The sequence below is a fragment of the Delphinus delphis genome, chromosome 2 (genome assembly GCF_949987515.2).
Source record: "Delphinus delphis chromosome 2, mDelDel1.2, whole genome shotgun sequence".
Lineage (NCBI taxonomy): Eukaryota > Metazoa > Chordata > Mammalia > Artiodactyla > Delphinidae > Delphinus > Delphinus delphis.
In genome coordinates this window covers 33,290,538-33,307,901 of record NC_082684.1, presented here as the reverse complement: position 1 = coordinate 33,307,901, position 17,364 = coordinate 33,290,538, and the positions used below count along the sequence as shown (strand labels likewise).

Sequence of the window (17,364 nt, the reverse complement as noted above, 5' to 3'; positions counted from 1 at the left end):
AGGATGCAAACGGAAAATAGCGGGCTGGGCTTACTCAAACATGAAATTAATTTTTCAGTCCCGATGAATTTTACTGAAATTCATCTAGTTAATTTTTATCTTCTATATCAATCAGTTACACTTGCAAATTAATCAGAAGATGTTACATTTTTAGCAAATATATTTAAAATTCACTGGATCTCTTTTATTCGTAAGATTCTTAAACACAGTAGAAAACTATTTCCAAGGTTTTAGGCATGCAAATATGAACATTTTATAAGTGACATACTTCTATGTTTTTTGGCAAAAAAACACCCCTACCAAAATAGAAAGACTTCTAAATATCATTTTTCAAAATATTCATTTACAGTAGCTTTCAAAAAGCAGTTATTTGTCACTCATTACACTATCAACTTTATCTTGAAGGAAAAGAGTTTAAAACATTGTTTTTCAGTATCTATAGAGTTGCATACTACTGACAGCCACCTTATCATCATTAACATCATCCACATTTGAAAAAGTTAGCAAATTCAAATGCTCATTTTTTTGTAAAAGAAAAGTATACGTTATCCCTCACCACTGTCTTCCCCAGCAGAAAAAAAGAAAAGTGTAAGTTATTTGTAGATTCTGACAACTATTTTAATACTCTGACAAGAAACATTTAGCGAATATCTGAGCGAAGCCAAATATCTTTGTCAGCAATCCCCTTTTCACCATAGACCACTGTATTATGAACACTCTGCTACATAAAAGTGTTGGTTCTATAAAAATGAACATACTGATGTCATCGCTTAAGCACAAAAAGTATAATATGGGTGAGGACTATCAATCCATTTGCACTGCGGAGCTCCTATGTCTCCCTGAAGATACCAAAATGACTCATAGCCAGCTGGCATCCAGACCAAATAAGGATGCCAGTGTCCAGCTGTATGTTAAATAGTAGCAAAGCTGAATTTCTTTATTATTGTTTTAGACTTAAAAAGTATAAATAGAAATCTAACATTTTTTGTTAATATCCCAGTATACCATCACGCACACCCAGGATGTGCCTATCCTCCTCCACTGTGGGGACCATTACGTTAGAGGATGGTGTAGCTTGAGACCATTTCCACTTCTTTGCTGAGGTATGTGAGGCCAAGACAGATTGAAGTCAGAGAGACCTGGGTTAGAGCTTCCTAAAATGGCTCCATCGTTCATCAGCTGTGCAGTCTTCTGCAAATTACATAATTTCTGTGCTTCTGTTTCTGTATTTGTAAAATGGAATAATATTGTAAAGTGGAGATAATAATACCTCATGGGACTGATGTGAGGATTAAATAAAATAATGTTAACATAACCATGCCACCTCTCCTAAACACTCACAAATTGAGCCTACTCTCCAAGCCCTTGCCCTCAGCCTTGGCCTACCCATCTGTTTCACAAGGATCACGGAGGCTATCAGTTGAGAACGCCCTCAATTTCAGGCCTCCTCATGGAGGCCTCTTATCACTCCTCTTATCCAAGCACAGTGCTTTCACTGTGCAGTAGAACCATCTCACGTTACCTCCTCACATACTTTGCTCAATTAATTATCCTTTCTCCTATATATTAACCAAACCATCCAATTCTATTGGCTTTTCCCCCTAAGTTGACAAATATGTTCGTGTCTCCCAACATTGAAAAAAAAATTTTAACTTAGGTAATAAGTTAAAATCCATATTTATGCTCTCCCCAAATATCTGAGAGGAAACCATGAATAACAGTTTTGTTTAGTATTTATAACTCTACCTCATTGTTTAAAATTCCTGCATAACATAATGTTGCATAGTCAACAAATATCTCTTGCATGTCTACATTGCTCTATGTACTGAGGGTATAGCAGTGAACAAGCTGGATAATAGTCCCTGCCCTTCAAGAGCTTACTTCCTAAAGGGAGTGTAGCACAGAAAGTCAATAAGGTAAACACGTAAATATATATAATATGTTAAATGATGATAACTACTTTGAGGTTTAAATAGGGTGGAAAGAGAAAGCATCACTGAGAAAAGTGATATTTGAATAAAGATTAAAAGGTCAAGGAGAAGCCCTCAGGGATATCTGGGGAAAGAGCCTTCTAAGCAGAGAAAATAGCAAATGCAAATGTCCTGAGGCAGGAAGAATGCTTGCCATGGAGTTATAGTTACAGTGTCTATATATAGGCAATGTTATTTACTTCTCATATTCAGTCCAAGGTCCTATCTGCATAGATTGAAACCAAAAGACTAAATTGTAGGGAATTCCCTGGCAGTCCAGTGGTTAGGACTCTGTGCTTTCACTGCTGAGGGCAATGCGGCATGGCCAAAAAAAAAAAAAAAAGACTAAATTGTAAAGTTAACAACCATCAGCAGTCCTTATGTAAGATAATAAGGGAAAATCAGGAGAGAGATTCTTTTTATGTACACACATAAAAAGCTGGAAGAAAATATGCATAGCTATTACTGTGCTCATTTCTGTAAGTGGTCACAAGGCCATAACTGACATTTATAAATGTTGTCTTCCACTATCCATTCATTATTTCCTTTCCCTCACCTAGAACCTCTTTTTCTGGCCTGAGTTCTTTAGCTGCTGGGATGAACCAGACTTTCATTCCTGAAGAATCTAAATGCCCTTCAGGGTCCTGCTTTTTTCTGGTTGCTCTAATTTTCCATTAATCTTTTCTATTAGATGTAGAAGTGCTGAAAGGCTTCCCAGAGAATCTCTTGGGTTCCAGAGAAACTCTTGGGTACCTGTGTAACAGAGACCCAATTCCCCCTTGTAATTAGGATCAATCACCTCACCCAGCTGAGCAATCCTTTTATTTTTTTGGCTGTGCCCCTTTCGGAATCTTAGTTGCCCGACTGAGGATTGAACCTGGGACCCAGCAGTGAAAGCGCTGAGTCCTAACTGCTGGACCGCCAGGGAATTCCCTTGAGTAATCCTTTCTTGGCTGTTGGTTCTGTGACATGAGGAGCCCAAAATGGCTAGGGGGGCATCTAACTTCCCATTCAAAAGAACTGTTATTGTGTTTCATGGTAGAAGCATTACTCTGTTGGGTACTAAGGCCTCCAAACCAACAGAATTCAAAGTTGCAGACATGGGAAGTAAAAATTCTGGAAGGGGATTATTAGGTATAAGAATGAGAAAAGCCATTTCTACTTCCAACCCTTGATTTGTGGATACATGCATTCTGGCTGTAGAAGAAATAGCACTATATATTAAAGAATATATTGAATTTTATAAGATGATCCCAGTCTTTCAAGATGCTATCTCCCCACTGGCAAGGGTGCTGAAATCAAGCCATTAGTAGGCTATTCCAGCACTCCATCAGGCCACATGCTTTTGGTTAATAAGGTATATGGAAAGATCAATGAATTTCATAGACATGAGCCCATTGTCACACTTCTTTTACAGTGAAATATGCTTCCCATTAGAAGCAACCCTGTATGAAACACCATTACAGTAAATAAGGCATTCTGTTCAAGTCTTGGATAGTGATGCTGACAGAAGCACCGTATGAGCAGGGAAGACAAATCCATACCCATAATATATGTCTATTCTGGGAAGGACAATTGCTGTTATATAAGGGGTCCAGTGTAATCAACTTGCTACCAGTCGGCTGACTGCTTCCCCTAGGAGTGTCGTATTGAGGGTCCAGTCAGTATTTATCATAGGTGTGTTAGACTTGCTGAGGAGCTTACTTAGGTCAGACTTATTGAGGGGAAGTTGATGTTGCTGAGTCCACACGACTTGGCCACATTGTACTTGAGCTCATTGAGCAAACACTATTGTGTCTGGAGAAAGAAATGAAGTGATATTCATACTATGTGTCATTTGTCCACTTGACTGACAGCCTCCTCTGCAGTGGATGCCCTTTTGTGAGCATTTTTATGAGACACATATTACATTCTGCTTATCTGAGAGGTCCATTCACATACCTCTTCCCCATACCTTCTTTCTACTTACCTTCCAATGCTGCTGTTCTTTCCAGTTCCCTAAGCGTATTGTGAAGCTGTAAGCAACTGCCCATTAGTCAGGGTAGGTGTGTTCTGGCCATTCTTCAGTTCAGATAAAGTGGACAACCAAGTGTATTTCTTGAAGATCTGCCCACTGGGAGGATTTACTTCACCACTGTCTTTTAAGGAAACTCCTATTGGGGGCTGTAATGCTACAGCTGTGTCTTCTCTTTGGCGCAGAATATCTGTAAATCAGGCATGATTCGGGTAAATTACATGGGTTGATTTTCAAATGTTAAGCCAACTTTAAACTCCTGAGATAATTTTTGTCCTCTCCCCTTTTTCTTTTCTTTTTTCTCTTTTTTTCTTGATCAATCTGGCTAGAGGCTTGTGATTCCTATTGATCAATTTTTTAAAATAGCCTTTGTTTTCATGGATTATATGCCCATTTTCTATTTTGTTGATTTCTACTCTTATCTTGATTATTTCCTTCTATTTTCCTTGGGCTTAATTTGCTCTTGTTTTTCTAATTCCTCCTGGTGGAAACTTAGATTGTTGATTTTTGCTCTTTCTTCCTTTTGTGTGTTTTTTTCTTTTTTTTAAATATTTATTTATTTTGGCTGCACCAGGTCTTAGTTGTGACACATGGGCTTCTTAGTTGCGGCATGCATGCAGCATCTAGTTCCCTGACCAGGGATCGAACCAGGCCCCCTGCATTGGGAGCATGGAGTGTTACCCACTGGACCACCAGGGAAGTCTCTCTTATTTTTGAATGTAAAATATTTAAAACCATAAATTTCCCTCTAAAAACTCCTTTATCTGTATCCCACAAATATCAAATGTTTTATTTTCATTATCTTCTAATTTATCTTGATTTTTTGACTTGTGGATTATTTAGAAGTGTGTAGATTGATTTCCAAATATTTTGAGTTTTCTTAGAATGTTATTATTTGTTTGTAATTTAATTCCATTGTTAGAGAAATACTCTTTAAAATTTCAATGTTTAAAATATGTTTTATGGCTTAACATGCAGTCTTTCCTGGTAAACATATCATTTGCACGTGAAAAGAGTGTATTTTGCAGTTGTTGGGTGTAGCATTCTATAAATATCAATTATGACAAAATAGGTGATAGTGTTGTTCAGTTCGTATATGTCTTTGAAGATTTTCTACCTGGTTGGACTATCAGTTGCCTAGAGAGATATGTTAAAATCTTCAATTAAGACTATGGAATTGTCCATTTCCCTTTTAAAATTTATTTTATTTATTTATTTTTGGCTGCATTGGGTCTTTGTTGCTGTGCACGGGCTTTCTCTAGTTGTGGTGAGCGAGAGCTACTCTTCGTTGCGGTGCATGGGCTTCTCACTGCAGTGGCTTCTCTTGTTGCGGAGCACAGCCTCTACGCGCGAGGGCTTCAGTAGTTGTGGCACAAGGGCTCAGTAGTTGTGGCTCGCGGGCTCTAGAGTGCAGACTCAGTAGTTGTGGCACATGGGTTAGTTGCTCTGCGGCATGTGGGATCTTCCCGGACCAGGGATCAAACCCATATCCACCGCGTTGGCAGGTGGATTCTTAACCACTGCGCCACCAGGGAAGTCCCCTCCCTTTTAATTCTGTTAATTTTTGTTTCATATATTTGGAAGCTCTGTTATTAGGCATATACACATTTATAATTGTTATGACTTCCAATATATTGACCTTTTGTTATTACAAAATGCCCCCTTTTATCTCCTGTAGTACTTTTTATCTTAAAATCGGTTTTATCTGATATTAATACAGCCACTCCACTTTCGTACACTTACTGTTTGCATGTCTTTTTCTATCTATTTACTTTCGAACTATCTGTCTTTATATTTTTAAGTGTATATTTTATAGGTAGTAAATAGTGTAGTTTGCCTTTTTATGAAGCAATTCTGCCTGTCAGTTGAAGTGTTTAATACATTGACATTTAATGTAATTATTAACATGTTTGGATTTTGGCCTTCTATTTTATCATTTGTTTTCTATTTGTCTCCTCTGATTTTTTGTGCCTCTTTTTTTCCTTTTTGTCTTCTTTTCAACTATTTAAATATTTTAAAATTTAATTTTAATTTATCTATTGACTTTTTAGCTATACCTCTTTACATTACATTTTTAATAGTTAGTTGTTCTAGGAACTTCTCTGGTGGTCCAGTGGGTAAGACTCCGTGCTCCCAATGCAGGGGGCCCAGGTTCGATCCCTGGTCAGGGAACTAGATTCCACATGCCTTAACTAAAAGATCCCGCATGCCACAACTAAGACCTGGCACAGCCAAATAAATAAATGAATAAAATAAACATATTTTTAAAAAGTTGTTCTAGGTATTTCTTTTTTTTAGAAATTTTTAATTTTTATTTATTTATTTTTTAAATATTTATTTTGTTGTGCCGTGTCTTAGTTGTGGCAGACAGGCTCCTTAGTTGTGGTATGCAAACTCTTAGTTGCAGCATGCATGTGGGATCTGGTTACCTGAGCAGGGATCAAACCCAGGCCCCCTGCCTTGGGAGCGTGGAGACTTAACTCCGCCAGTCTTAACACTGCACCACCAGGGAAGTCCCTGTTCTAGGTATTTCTCTTTACATCCTTAACTTTTTTTTAAAAAATAATTAATTAATTAATTTTTATTTATTTTTAGTTTTGACTGTGTTGGGTCTTCATTGCTGTGTGTGGGCTTTCCCTAGCTGCGGCGAGCGGGGACTACGCTTCGTTGCAGTGCATGGGCTTCTCATTGTGGTGGCTTCTCTTGTTGCGGAGCACAGGCTCTAGGCACGCGGGCTTCAGTAGTTGTGGCATGCTGGCTCAGTAGTTGTGGCTCACGGACTCTAGAATGCAGGCTCAGTAGTTGTGGTGCACGGGCTTCGTTGCTCCACGGCATGTGGGAACTTCCTGGACCAGGGCTCGAACCCGTGTTCCCTGCATTGGCAGGCAGATTCTTAACCACTGCGCCACCAGGAAAGCCCTACATCCTTAACTTTTCCCAGTCTACTTAGTTAATATTTTACCACTTTACATAGAATGTAGAAGACTTGCAAGTCTACAGATCAATTTTCTATTCCCCATCTTTTATGCTATAGTTATCTTATGTATTACAGCTACAAATGTTATAAACCCAACAAGACAATTTTTGCTTTAAACAGTCATACGATTTTGTTTTTGTTTTTTAATTATGAGTGGGAAAAAATCTCTTGTCTATTTACCCAGATATATACCATTTCTGATGCCCCTCATTCCTCCTAAAGAGCTGATTTTATGCCAGGTACCATTTCTTTTTAGTCCAAAGAACTTCCTTTAGTATTTCTTGTAGTACAGTCTTGCTGGTGATAGATTCTTAAAACTTTTTTTTTAATCTTAAAGTTTTTATTTTGCCTTCATTCTGAAGGATGTTCTCCCTAGGTATAGAATTATGGGTTGTCAGTGTCTTCTTTTAGCACTTAAAAAATGTCAGTCCACTGTCTTCTGTCCTCCATTGTTTCTGGTGAAAATTAGTAGTTTTTTGATTCATCATTCTCTTGTATGTAATGAGTCATTTTTCTCTTGCTGTTTTCAGGACATGCTCTTTTTCTGGTTTTCAGTAGTTTGAATATACTATGCCTATGCATGGTTTTCTTTGAATTTACACAGCTTGGGATTTACTGAAATCTTTGGGCCTGTAAATGTATGTCCATCCACAAATTTGGGAAATTTTTGATCATTTGATCATTGTACCTTCAAATATTGTTTTCTGTCTCTTTTTCTCTCTCTCCTCTGCTTCTGAGACTCCAGTTTAATATACATTAGATTTTTTTAATGTTTTCTGTGACCTCTGAAGCTCTGTTCATTTTCTTTCCAATGATTTTTCATTTCTGTTTTTCATATTGGATCATTCCTATTAACCTGTCTTCAAGTTAAACTGACTCTTTGGTCAACTCTACTCTGTTGTTACTTTTATCCAGTGAATTTTTTTTTAATATAAATTTATTTATTTATTTTTGGCTGTGTTAGGTCTTTGTTGCTGTGCATGGGCTTTCTCTAGTTGCAGTGAGCAGGGGCTACTCTTCTTTATGGTGCACGGGCTTCTCATTACAGTGGCTTCTCTTGTTCCAGAGCATGGGCTCTAGGTGTGCGGGCTTCAGGAGTTGTGGCTCGCGGGTTCTAGAGCACAGGCTCAGTAGCTGTGGCACACGGGCTTAGTTGCTCCACAGCATTACAGTGAATTTTTTATTTTAGATTTTTTTTTTTAGTTCTGAAATTTCCATTTGGTTCTTTTCTATCATTTCAATTTGTCTTCTGAGATGTCCTATCCTTCTGTACATTATGGACATTTTTCCTTTTTATCATTTAAAATGGCTATAATATCTGGCTTAAAATCTTTTCTAGGGCTTCCCTGGTGGCGCAGTGGTTGAGAGTCCACCTGCCGGTGCAGGGGACACGGGTTCATGCCCCGGTCCGGGAAGATCCCACATGCTGCGGAGAGGCTACGCCCATGAGCCATGGCCGCTGAGCCTGTGCGTCCGGAGCCTGTGCTCCGCAATGGGAGAGGCCACAACAGTGAGAGGCCCGTGTACCGCAAAAAAAAAAAAAAAACTTTGCTAATTGCAGCAACTGTATCATGTTGGTATCCCTCTCTGTTGATTGTCTTTTCTCTTGAGAAGATGTAATACATCATCTTATTTCCTCATATGTCAAGTAATTTTGAATTGTTGTGGAGACTAAATTCTATCTAGTCTCTTAGATGTCTGATAGTTATTTTTTTTTAAAGAGTGTCAGTTTTGTTGTGGTGGTTGTTTGTTTTAACATGCCATTAGGGATGATTCAAACTGCAAACTGTTTTTGGGCTGCAGCACAAATTTCAGTTCAGTTGTTTTATCTTTGGTTGGGCTGCTTGCAGTCTGCCCTGAAAATATGCAATTCAGCGGTTTACCAGAAGTTGAACAGTGTTTAAACACAAATTATGTGGCTCCCTCTGTCTAGTTCACTCCTTTCTTGGATTCTCCTCTCACTGTCCAGCAGCTGTGGGTCCCTCCAACTCTCTCCTCTGGTTTTTCAGAAAGACTATGAATTTTCTATCAGTGTTTTAGCACTCTAAGTAACTCTGGATGAAGCCTGCCTTCAGGTTAAAGACTATTATAAAACATAGAAAATTCATCCCATGCTATTGCTATCTTGTAGGTGTTGATTGACCTCCTGTCAGAATCTATCTGCTTCTTTTTTCACTCCCAGTGCCTTCAGAGAGTTGGCTTGTGGTGTATTTTGTCTAGAGTCCATGTCTAGTCCAGTACAGGAGCTTACTAGGACATACCATAAGTGGAACTCCAGTAACATTTCAGATTACAGAAAACTTGTGAAGGTAGATTAAAGAGTTCCTATACACCCCATACCCAATTTCCTCTATTATTAACATCTTATCTTAGTACAGTATATTTGTCATAATTAATGAACCAATATCATTACATTATTATTAAAATCCATACATCAGATTACCTTTGTGTTCCAGGATCTCATCAGGGGATCCACTTTACATTCAGTTGACATGTCTTCTTATGTTCCTCTTGGTTGTGACAGTTTCTCAGACTTTTCATTGTTTTTGATGACCTTGGCAGTTTCGAAGAGTACTGGTCAAGTATTCTGTAGAACGTCACTCAACTGGGATTTGTTTGATGTTTATCTCATGATTAGACTGGGGTTATGTGTTTTTGGGAGAAAGGCCACAGAGGTAAAGTGCATTTTCATCACATTATATCAAGGGTATTATATGGACTGAATTGTGTCATCCCCTGTCCCCTCGCCCCAAATTCATATGTCGAAGCCCTAAGCCCCAATTTGACTGTTTTTGGAGATAGGGCCTATAGGAGGTAATAAGGTTAAAAGAAGTAATAATGGAGGGGCCCTGATCCAATAGGATTAGTGCCCTTATAAGAAGAGATACCAGAGGGCTCTCTCTCTCCATCATGTGAGGACACAGTGAGAAGGTAGCCATATACAAGTCAGGAAAAGAAGTCTCAGCAGAAACAGAATTGGCTGGCACAGCCTTCAGAACTGTGAGAAAATAGATTTCTGTTCTTTAAACCATCCAGTCCAAGCTGTCTTGTTATGGCAGTCCTAGTTTATTTAGGCAAGTATGTACTGTCAGCATGACTTACTGCCTTGATAACCTGGCTGAGGTAGCGTTTGTCAAGTTTCAACACTGTAAAGTGACTCTTTTTTCCTCCTCGTTCCTTGCTGTACTCTTTGGAAGGAAGTCCATACATTGACTCTTCACTCACAGTCTTTGACCTCTGCTACTTCAAGATCCCAGCATCTCCACTGCAATCAGGGAACCCATCTCAACTATAACTTCTCCCTTCGTGAAACCTGTCTACAGAAAACAGTCACCAAATAGTTTACAAGGATACTGGTGCCCATTCACTAATGTATTTCTCAGTGCTTTAGAGAAGGGAGTGTCCTCTGGGATTTCTCAGATGAGAGAGTGAGGGGGTGGCAATTCATACATGATAGATCCACTCCAACATTCCTATCTCCTTAAGCCTTTGGATTCATTCTAAGTATGCCAGGAAGGTTTTGCATTTCAACTTTATTGAATATAGGCCACTACTAAAATGCAGTTTCAGTCAACCAACTGTTAGAGTCATTTCCAGCTGCACAGATAACACAGTAAATTTAGAATTGTGATGAGTGCCTACATCAACTGTTCAACCGAATCTAATATTACATTCTGTCTTCTTTATTTATTTCCTTCTTGGAAAGGAAGAATCCATTCTTCCACATATTCTCCAAGTTTCTTCAAATATAAATCACCAAAGTATTGCAACATTAAGTACAAGTCATTTCTTCCCAGTCAGACCGTGGAAAATGTTGCGATCTGACCCTGGTTATGGATCTAGAGCAGTGGTCCTCAGCTGGGGATGATTTTTTCCTCTAAGGGTACCTTTGGAAATGTCTGGAAATATTTTTGGTTGTCACAACTCAGGCTGGGGAAGCTGCTACTGGATCTAGTGGATAGAGGTCAAGAATGCTGCTAAATATCTTACAATGCACAGGACATCTCACAACAAAGAATTATCCACAGCCATTGAGAAACCCTGATCTACAGCTAACAATGAGTGGTTGGAGTGAAACTTGGGGAACATAGACATCCTGCAGATGATATAATTACAGGACTTTTAAGCAAGGGATGAAGGGCTGTTTCTACTGGAGAGATTTGGGCATTCTAGAATCTTAACTTTGTTTGTGTTCCTAATGTCCCCATTCCAAGTTTCAGTGTCATACCCTTCCCAAACAATGCTCCATCTTTCACTAGAGTTTTGGCAAGGCTATGAAATCAACTTCTGTTGTAATTCTGAAACCTGCACAATTAAATTTTATGTTTGATTTAGCCTTCAGGTGCAAAAACTAAGGGGTTCTTTTAGGGCTGCCGTAGAAGCTTTTGTCGTGCCTTGAACTGAATGTTTAATGACTTGAACTTTTCATTTCTTTATGTGAGTTCTTCAGTGCGTGCAAATAAAGTCACTCCCAGCCTACAGTTGGTATAGTCACCATTACCATCAGTCAAATATGGCTCCAAAGCATTTGCGTTAGTGGGCACTTCAACACAAATGACTAAAGGTGATAAAATGATGTCATTACGTCTCATTTCCCGTTGATGAGTTGCTCAACATTGAGTTTGAATTTAAGGATATGACCAAATCAACCCGAAATCCTATATCTGAAAGTCTGTTTCTTAGAACCACTCTCAGACTATTTTCTGTATTAGGATTCAATAAAGAAACAGAAACTGCAGCAGTTATCTGAGGAAATTAACACAAAGAGTTATTAGAGCTATCACAGGTGTTGGAGAATTGAAAAGGGAAAGTGAAACAGAGAAAGTAGTAACTGCAAGCAGTAGATGGAGAAATAAAAGGTCAAGGTTGGGGTTATTGGGACCAAGCACTTGAAGGAAGGGTGTTAGAGGTGGAATCCAGACCCTGAGGAGAACATGCTGCCTTGTACTGACCTTATACTGGTACCTCAGTGGCTCAGAGGAGGGACCTGAGTCCCGAGGTCTGTCAGGACTCAGACCGCTGAGGAGGTTGGCTGGCTGGCTGGTACTGGTATCTCTGAGGAATGTGATAAGCCTCCTTCTGGGAATATGGAAAGAAGTCCAAAGCTGGAACCAACCGCTGCTGCTGGCATGAAGAACTATTGCCTGGGTGACAATGATAGAAAAAGGAAGTGAACAGGAAGGAGCAAGTCCTTTCTCCCTTATTTCTGTCTCTGATCTCCCACTATTGGCAGAACCTAACGGAGAGCTAGGCTGGCAAAGGAAATATGTGAATTGCAGAGACCTAGCCCAGCACCAAAAGAGAGAGCAGAGGTCGGAGGGTGTGAAGCTGAGGAACAATTTCTTTACAATCAGCATAGTTAGACAACCATTATTAGATTACATACAAAAAGATGAGGGAGAGGAAGGAGCCTAGAATATTTCACAGGTTTCCAGTATTAGTAACCAAATGAATAGTGGAGAAAGAGGTAGAATATATGTGGAGTGGGGAGTAGAGAGGAGGTAGCTTGTAGTGAGTGAAAAAATCTGTTGCGATTGATAAATTTAGTTGGAGAAACCTGGAGTCTAATATAGCATAATTCAAAGTGTAGTCTCTGGATTAGCTAGCATGCAATTTTTAAAAATTGTGGCAAAATACACAAAATTTATTATTTTAATCATGTTTTAAATTGTGGCAGGTAAATAAATGTATAAAATATCTTAAAATTGACCATTTTAACCATTTTTAATTATACAGTTCTGTGGCATTAGTTATATTACATTCATATTGCTTTGCGATTGTCATCACTATCTCCAGAACTTTTTCATCATCCTAAGCTGAAACTCTGTACCATTAAACAATGACTCCTCATCCCTCCTTCACCCAGCCGCTGGCCACCACCATGAATCTGACTGTTCTAGCTACTTCGTATAAGTGAAATCATACATTATTTGTCCTTTTGTGTTAGGATTATTCACTTAGCATGATGTATTCAAGGTTCATCCATGTTGAAGCATGTATTATAATTTAATTCCTTTCTAAGGCTGAATGATATTCCATTTTTGGTACATACCACCATTATGTGCAGTCTGTTTTTATCAATCCTCAACAAGATAAAAGCTTGTGCCAAAGTATAAACTACCTATGTCAGCAAGCACAATGTTAAGTTCCCTTCACATTTTTGTTGGAAGATTTTTCAGTGAAGGAAGCAGAATGCTGATTTACATTCCATAGCAAGGTCACTTGCTCATTTCAGCCCAGTATTTTGAGTAGCATTGGTATAATAAGTATTTAGAGACACAGCTTTGGACTGGAGATTTGGGAATCATCATCTGTAAAAGAAAAAAGTCCAAACTAGGGCCAAGATGCAATTTTTGCGTAATGTAATTTACAGCCTCTTTCCAGGAAGAAATTAGAATTACTGATTAAATGCTCACAACTAATGGGATTATAACTTCTGAGAAACCAGTTATGCACCCACTCACCCTTCAGTTAAGAGTATAGTGAGTTTTACCAAATATACTTTTCTTTTTTGTATCTACTCTAAGATGATTTTCTAACCAATCTCTTCCTCTCAGATATCCCTACCAAAAGTAAATCTTTGAATTTAACTTCTTAAAGGATAATAGTTTTAAAAAAATCATGATAGGTGCAGATATGAAATGAATGTGTCAAAGATTTAATTTAACTCATTAATTAATGAGGGAATGGGAAAAGATGTTGCAGTCAGTTCAAAGGAACATCCAAAGACCAGACAAGTATCTAAGCCCATGGGAAATGTTGAAACCAATTTTCTTAATAGATGCAAAGCTTGCTTATTGGAGGGTGTCGGGGGCAGGGACGTCAATAGAAGCTTCACCTAACAGAATTTATTTGCAAATATAAAGACAATAATTTTTTGCATTACTATTAGTTTTTTTTTTTTTACAAATTAGCTTATATCTCTTCAGTTTTGTAAAACAGTTCAAAGTCAGTAAAAGGCATAAATCCCATAGAATCTGATAAGTGTCAAGAGTATATTTAAAACAATGCATAGTTTCCAATTTCCCAGTAATCTTTTGGTTCATTTAAAAGTATTTCACACTTTCTCCCATATCCTACTACAGAGCTTCTTCCTTATTGCAAGATGATAATGAAATTTTGATACATGCTCATATCAAAATTATCTGAAAATTTTTCTTCAACACTTGGTTTCTAATATTGGTTGCTGATGTGAGAGAGTAATGCAGGAGTCTCGAAAGAAGTGATTTTCACTGAATTCTCATATTACTAGCATGGCACCCCTATCCTTAACTAGATAAGAGGTAGAGGGTAACCTCTACCCTCTCCAGGAAATCAATCCTAAACCTTCTGCAGGGGCCCGTAGGGGAGTGGCTTGGGAGCTAGGGAGGAGCTGGTGGTCTGCTTCCGAAGTAGACTTTTAACCAATTATTGTGCTTTTAGTCCCAACTTTTACCTGCTTCTTGAGGTGCTGCCAATTCTAGAGTCTTTTGGTGGTTCTCTGGGACAAAGCAGGCTTGCTCTTAGCCTGTCCTTTGACAGATGATGAGTCTGCTAAGTCAGTTCCCACCATCCTTCTGCTTTCCAGCTTCCAAAATGTTAGTGATTTTATGTCCTGTTCCGTGAGAGACTGACTATACAAATGGACAAATAGCCATACCACGTATGACAATAGAACACTGACCCCTAATCTCCACGGCAGGCAACCAGCCTCTGGGGCAGTCAGCCCAGAAGTGTCAGTGAGTCAGCTTCCTTATATCTTGCCCCCACTTCCAACACAGGACCAAACAGAGAAAGCCAAAACAATCACAGAAGAAGCCTGGCTTCCATTTAGCGTATCCCTAGCTTCCCCATGACAATGAACTCCATTCAGAGAATATCTAAAGCCTTCCCTTGTTTTCACTATAAAGATTTCCCATTTCTCTGCCTGCCTTTGAGTCTTTGCCAAACAGAAGTGATGGCTGACTCCCTGCCACAGCAAGTTCCGAGTAAATAGCTTCTGTTTTTTCTCATTTGGGTGGCCTTCATCTTTTTCTATATCTTTTTACCTTGAAGCTTTGTGTTTTCCCATTTTTTAAGAGGAATTTCAGGAGGAAGTGGACTTATATGTGGCTCAGTCCGTCACCTTTAACTGGAGTTCTCTTTCTGTGCTCTTTTCTCTGTGATCTAGAGGCCAGAGTCTACACTTTTCCCCCAGCTCCAGAAAACCCAAAATAACCTTTGTCCTTTCCTCTTGCAAACCTGGATGCAAAATTCAACACCTATTCAAATTCCTCCAAAGAATCTACTGGAACAAAAGCACTAGAGAACAATATAGACTTAAGGGAAACCTACCTAGGAGGGAGAGAAGATGAAGTTGCATAACACGCACCCCCCCATGACCCTGCATAAAGAACTTAAACTCACATCCCAGAACACTTTAAACACTCTTTCTCTCCCAAAGTGTCTCCTCCGAGGTATCTTTCTCCCAGGAAGATTCAGCCTTTCAGTCTTTCAACCCCTATTGTTAGATGAACTTGTCTCACTGGGGGATGTATGTGTCTCACCCTCACTCTAAGGAGGCTTCATGAATTTCTTCTAAATGAATTCAGGCATCTTTCCCAAGAGGTAGTCTCATTCCAGCTCCTTAAGAGAAAAAAAAAGTTCTGATTCTCTAAACCACCAAAAAAGGATACCTTTTCTCACTTGTTGACAAATAGTCTTTTTGTGGTTCCAACTAGCTTGTAAGCTTCTTGAGTGCACAGCTACATATTTTTATAATCTGTATAGTACCTAATTATATTACAAAAGTTTATAGATGTGACCAGCAGGCAGAAAGGAGCAATAGAATTTCAATGGAAGGAAATAGGATATTCAGAAAGAGCCTATTTAGTGGTTCCTCAAAGTTTTGACCTTTATCTTCAAGACACTGAACAAATCCAGTAAAGGGTATCCACTTTTTTTTTTTTTTTTTCGGTACACGGGCCTCTCACTGTTGTGGCCTCTCCAGTTGCGGAGCACAGGCTCCGGACGCGCAGGCTCAGTGGCCATGGCTCACAGGCCTAGCCGCTCCGTGGCATGTGGGATCTTCCCGGACCGCGGCACGAACCCGTGTCCCCTGCATCGGCAGGCAGATAGATTCTCAACCACTGCGCCACCAGGGAAGCCCAGGGTATCCACCTTTATTGTACATCTACTGGGCACTGTATTCAGCAGGTTTAAGTTAACCTGGGTGGCATGCATTCATTATTAGTATCTTTCATGTCCTGTATCACTTAGGGATTGGGTTCTATTGCTAGTAACAAAGACTTGACTGCATGGCTTAAAAAAATTAATTTATTTTCTCATGTAAAAGAAGTCCAGAGGTAGGCAGTTCAGGGTTAGTACAGACTATAGAGGGAATCAGGGGTCCAGGCTTCTTCCTCCTTTCCACTCCACCTTTCTAGGTACCTGGCTTCCATCTTCAAGGTGCCACTGCAGTGGCAGAGGGCTGTGGAGTGCCAGCCATCAGGTCCTAGTCTCAGCAAGAAAGAAGTAGAAGGGTAATGACAAAAAGGCAAAAAAAAAAAAAAAACCCACCAAAAAACGCCCCCTTTTTAGTAACTTTACCCAAAGTCCAATGCAAAAACTTGTTTATACCTCATTGGCCAGAACGTAGTCACATGGCCACCATAATTATTCACAATGGAGACAGAAAAATGCATTTGTTAGTGCATTTAATACCCTGACTTCTGTTACTAAGTAGAGAGGAGAATGGATATTGGGTAGGCCACTAGCACTTCTGCCACAGTTCCTCTTAAACTTTCTGTACGTGATGTCCTAATGCTTGGCATTAAGTTGTCCTTGGAATCAATAAATAAATGAATAAACCATTTTTAGATAAATCAAGCAGTTCACAGCATGATCTCTCTCTCTCTCTCTCTTTTTTTTTTTTTTTGTAGTTAATTGACTTTATTACTAGAGCAGATTTAGGTTCAGAGAAAATTCTAACATAAAGCACGAGTTCCCATATGCCTTCCCCCCAACTCCCCCCGCCTTGTCACACAGGCACAGTTTCTATTAACATCTTCCACTGGTGTGGTATGTTTGTTACAATTGATGAACCAATATTGATACATTATTACTAACTAAAGTCCATAGTTTAGGATTTTCTCCTTGTGCTGCACAGTTCTATGGGTTTTAATACATGCATAATGTCATGTATCCACCATGACAGTATCATACAGAATAGATTCACTGGCCTAAAATCCCTCTGTGCTCCACCTATACACCCCTCTCTTCCTCCCCAGGAACCTCTGGCAACCACTGATCTTTTTACTGTCATCATAGTTTTGCCTTTTCCAGAATATCATGTAGTTGGAATCACACAGTATGTACCCTTCTCAGACTGGCTTCTTTCACTTAGCAATATGCATTTAAGGTTCCTCCACGTCTTCTTATGGGTT

At 39.2% G+C, this 17,364-nt stretch overlaps 1 protein-coding gene and 1 long non-coding RNA gene across 2 annotated transcripts in view; one reads left to right on the top strand and one right to left on the bottom strand.

The window, feature by feature from the left end:
* Positions 1 to 17,364, top strand: part of EXD2 (exonuclease 3'-5' domain containing 2) — a 92,855-nt gene that overhangs the window by 13,170 nt on the left and 62,321 nt on the right. The window lies entirely within an intron of this gene.
* LOC132419506 (uncharacterized) lies at positions 1,054 to 9,582 on the bottom strand. Its single transcript, XR_009518205.1, has 3 exons — positions 9,405 to 9,582; positions 3,940 to 4,174; positions 1,054 to 1,223 (listed from the first exon to the last, which is right to left on the bottom strand). It is a non-coding gene; the product is annotated as an uncharacterized lncRNA (long non-coding RNA).